Consider the following 5,224-nt stretch of genomic DNA (forward strand, 5'->3'; position numbering starts at 1 on the left):
TCCATTTATTATTTTATTTTAAACTAACACTGTTTCGACTGTTAGATGTCCCTTATGGTTATATTTGACGCTCAATAGACTTGTAGTAAGTAAGTTTGGTAATAGAGAGCACTATCATACTAATAATATTTATTACACCAAAACTGTAATATTAAAAGTATTTTGATTATTTTTATTCAATAAATGTTTCATTTTATAATCACTGTCACGCGTAGAAATTCAATTTCTTTGTAATAGCTTATAAGTACAATGACAATTAACATAATTTATTTCTTAGTAAATGCTAATGATACGCAATTTTGGTGTTTCATTGTTAAAATCCACTCTTACCGGAGACAAATGATAAATTTTTACTCACAAGGAAAGGAATGCAAGTGTCCTCCTCCGATTTTGATGAAATTTCGTAGGTTTGTTAAGCAGGCAAAAATAAACGAGCCCTTAAAGTTTCGACCCCTTTTGGCTATCTCGAAAACCATACGAGATACATTAAAACTTCTAATAGAAAAGTTGTATGGTTTCTTGCGTATAATAACAGGATGTTAACGAATTTTGCAAAATACAATTTGTTTATAACACAAAAATTTTTCATAACCTTATTTTACAATTTATTCAAACTTGTATAATGACAAAAAGTGTAGAGAATTTTATTACAAATCCATTGGTATATATATTGCCGCCTACAATTCCTCAGATTTTTATCATAAAGGTTCGCGCGCGCGCCCGCTGACGCTCCACACTATACTAAATCGGATGAAGTCGGACGATATTACACTGTCAGTCAACATTATTTATAAGCATAAAGGAGAAACAATTACATTTGCGTTGTAATTAACATTTTTCGTTAAAGTACAGAGATATTCTATATGTTAATTTTATTAGGTAATGAATAGTTTAAATACGTTAAGGAACATAATCACGGCAATGGTGGTATTGCTCGAAGAAATGATTTAAACGGTTTTCGATGCACCGTGCACATAAAATAATTGCTGCGTTACTACATATATGGCATAGTGGTTCATTATGTGATGCATAGCAAAATACGGGATTTTGAAAATGAGGTCTTGACGATATGTATCTACTTTATACCATGGAGTATTTGAACCTCGATTACAGCAGACCATGTTCAAGGCGATGAATATTTTTGTTATGGCATCGACATCCGGAAAACTTACAAAAGAAAATTTTAAAACCTGGTTAACAGAAGGTTATTCTCCAAATACAAACAACAAAACAGCTCTATTATTCGATTCTTGGAGCGCGCATTGTTGTCGTAGGATTGACGAAGCTATTCCGATAAATAAAGAAATAATGTTATTTATGATTCTAACTGGAACTACAAAATATTTACAACTATTATACGTGTACGGATTTCACGTATGGAAAAATTTGTTTGTCGCTTTTCGGACATAGTTGTTATATTGCAATATGACATTAATCTCCACACACGAGATAGAATTCTAAAACTACAATGACTTGTTCATAATCAGTTTTCTTCACCACGATTCGAAAATTTCATTTTATGATTTAAAAGTGGATTCATATCGTCAAAACCACCTCATTTTCCAAATACAGTAGAATTTTGCTATGCATCACATAATGAACCACTATGCCATATACATATGCCGTGACGTACCAATTATTACATATACTTAATGTCGGAAACCGTTGTGTTTGAAACATTTTTTCGAAGAATACCATTATTGCCACGATTATGTTCCCTAACGTATTCAAACTATTAGTTACCTATAAAATTGACATATACATAGAATACCTATGTACTTTAACAATAAATGTTTTGTAATACAAATTTAATAAAATTAACAGTTATGTATAACGCAAATATAATTGTTTTTTATTTATGCTTAAAAATGACGTTGACTGGTAGTGTAATATCGTCCGATATGATTCGGTTTAGTATCATGCGGGCGCGCGCGCGAACCTTTATGATAAAAATCTGAGGAATTGTAGGAGGCAATATTGTATATATATATACCAATGGATTTGTAATAAAATTCTCTACACTTTTTGTCATTATACAAATTTGAATAAATTGTAAAATAAGGTTATGAAAAATTTTTGTGTTATAAACAAATTGTATTTTGCAAAATTCGTTAACATCCTGTTATTATACGCAAGAAACCATACAAATTTTCTATTAGAAGTTTTAATGTATCTCGTATGGTTTTCGAAATAGCCAAAAGGGGTCGAAACTTTAAGGGCTCGTTTCACCCCTTAAACCCGCGTCTCAGCCGATAAATAAAAATACGTGTCCCTTATTTTTGCCTGCTTCACAAACCTACGAAGTTTCATCAAAATCGAAGGAGGACACTTGCGTGCCTTTCCTTGTCAGACGAATATAAGTTGGAAACAATCCAAAAATACAGATTACTATGCTTAAATTATAACTTTTACGGTAAGTTATTTGTATACCTCAGGATTCGCAGGTAAAGTTTAACATTTGCCACTATTTGAGCTTCTGGTGTAACATAATACATTAAGGGCAAAGTGCAAAACAGGTAATAGTGCTTCACTCGTGTAACTTATACTTTGAAGCTCAGCTGTGTACAAAATTACCCCTAACTTATGCCTGATTTATATTAGAATATATAAGATCAATAATTTTATTCGCCATAAATTTTGAAATAAATATGACTAACTATTTGACTAATTTGAAATAAATTTTACTTTAAAGTAGTGCATGAATAGTTCTTAAACTCGCTGTGTATTATGATTTATTATTCTAGTTTCAAAATGAAATTTTGAATGAATAATTTAGTTATTCCAACAATTTGAAAAATTTTAGAACTTTGACGTATTTATTACATTGTATGTACCAATATTTCTGTTAATAATATATAAATAGTTTTTCTTTGAATATTCATTCCATAGGACAAGTTAACATATATCTATGCCTTTCATTCCTGCTTTCATTTCAGCTATCATTTATTTGAATCAATTACGTAAAAAGTAGTATTCTCAGAGATTGTTTTAATTTTCTTCTGCATATGCTGCAAGTAAAGTCTTGAAGAAAGTATATGTGGCGGTTTCACTCCCACGCTCATCGCCACTAGATGGCGCATAGAATCGAGACCTAGACTTTCTCGTTAGTACTTCAAGAGCCTACCGATTCATATATACAGGGTGTCTCACAACTCGTGTAGGTCCCTGAAACGGGGGGTAGCTGACGTGATTCTAAGCAAGATTTCCCTTTGCAAAAATCGGGTTCGAAGCGTCGTTTTTGACTTAGTAACGAAAAACACGGACCAATCAGAGCGCCGGGATTACGCGCGCCGAGAAGCGGGAGCGAAAGCTTCGAGCCAGTCGCCGGAGTGCGAACGCGATCAACTGAGTTTTCCTCGGAACTGTCTTAACGTCTAATATGAAGTCTTTACATCGCAACTCAGTTAAATAACAAACAGAATAATTAAAAGTAATGTTCATTTATTCATTTCTCATGAAGGAGGATCAGAATTAGTTACGTGTAATTGACATAAAGTATGCAAATGGAATTTATTGAATACTGCAATTCGTTAACGACAAGGAATGTGACATTAAATATCGAAATTTTTTTGTTTTATTTCCGATAGTAATATTGGCCATCGAATTTACGTATTTTAATAGGAAATACTTATTCTGTTTGTGATAAAAAAGAGTTTCAATGTGAGATCTAACAAATATATTAACGTCTCTACTAATTTACAGGAAAGGGTATAGCCGGATAAGGTGGTCAAATGTGCCCTTGAGTCGAATTTGAGACCCAACTCGTCAGTCGGTAGCATATCCCAAAAAAACATCTCACACCAAGTTTCAACCCCGTATCTCATCCGTGGGGGTAGTAAAAGGGAAAAAACGAAATTCCGGTTTTTGGCCCTAACGGTAAACTATAAAGTAAGGTAAAAGTACCAGTAGTTGACCATTTTGTTTAAAAAATGATGAAATAAGGTTTGTATAAGTTGCGCACTTCGGATGATAGTGACTTTTAGATGCCACGACATTTGTTGTTTAAATTTTGGAACAATTGCGCGTGAAGTGAAGTGTGTCTATTAGCAGCGAATATCCGAGTGCAATAAGGTAAGTAATGTGCCGATATATTTCTATTTCCTTAACGATTCTGTTAAGAATAGTTGTATAATCCAGATAAAAAAATTATATGTTGCGAACATTTTGTGAATAAATCAGTTACTGTGTAAGCGGTTACAATGTTTTATCAATTTAATAAATACATTGTTTTTGTCGTTCAAACCTAAAAAAGCAATAGTTTTTTAATGGTCAACTTTTGGGTATTGTTAATGTACAACTTTCAGAAGTTGACAGGCATGGTCAATTATTGACACTACTCATTTACATTTGTTTACGATTTATAATGTATTCGTTTTACACCTCACTTTGTTAGAAACACAAAATATAAATCTGCATGTTATAGCATACTGGCATCTAGTTGATGACCACATGGTCAACTATTAACTGCATTAGCGGTGAATTATTGACCAGTGTCCAACGTTTTAAGACAGCCATGTGCATGACACCATAAACATCGACGTAAAACTAATATGGATTTCCTTAATTATTTATTTCAGAAATTATTTCATTATAAATATAAAGATGCCTCCAGTCAAAGGTTGTTTTCGAAATTATACCGGAGGATTATGGAAGTGGCCAGAGAAGCCCGACGTGTTGGACTACAAATGGAATGCTGTAGTTTCTCATATTAATGAGCCCACCAAAGCAAGCAGAACTCGTAATGTTTATTCTGTTCCTGAGTTGAATGTTTTATTCAATTAATTTGGTTAATTTCTTCGTTTTATTGTTTAAATATGATTTGTACTACTAATTGTTAAAATTAAACGACAATAAACTGATTTCCAGCATTAGTCTTTTAACCTTGCTTCGAATATAAGTGGTCAACTACTAACGAAAAGAGGTGGTCAATTACTAGTTTGTTCCTTTTCAAGAGTGGTCAACTACTGGATCATTTTCCGAATTCTCGAAAATATTTACCAAACTTGTATAACTTAACTTTTTTTAAAAAGTGGTCTTGGTACATAATCTGAAGGGTTTAACGAACGTCTCCATGCATTGATTCTCGCCATTTATTGATAGAGTAAAGGGTTACCATTGTTTCCGTAGAAAATTTCTTTTAACTGGTCAACTACTGGTACCTTTACCTTAATTGGTCAAGTAGCGATGTTATTCTTTCGACAAGAACAGAACATAACATTCTTTC

General features: G+C 32.7%; 1 long non-coding RNA gene across 1 annotated transcript; it reads left to right on the forward strand.

Annotated features, from left to right (window-relative positions):
- Positions 1–3,905: 3,905 nt before the first annotated feature.
- LOC143265661 (uncharacterized) lies at positions 3,906–4,859 on the forward strand. Its single transcript, XR_013040331.1, has 2 exons — positions 3,906–4,071; positions 4,578–4,859. It is a non-coding gene; the product is annotated as an uncharacterized LOC143265661 (long non-coding RNA).
- The last annotated feature ends 365 nt before the right edge of the window (positions 4,860–5,224 follow it).

This window comes from Megachile rotundata, chromosome 13 (assembly GCF_050947335.1).
Source record: "Megachile rotundata isolate GNS110a chromosome 13, iyMegRotu1, whole genome shotgun sequence".
Lineage (NCBI taxonomy): Eukaryota > Metazoa > Arthropoda > Insecta > Hymenoptera > Megachilidae > Megachile > Megachile rotundata.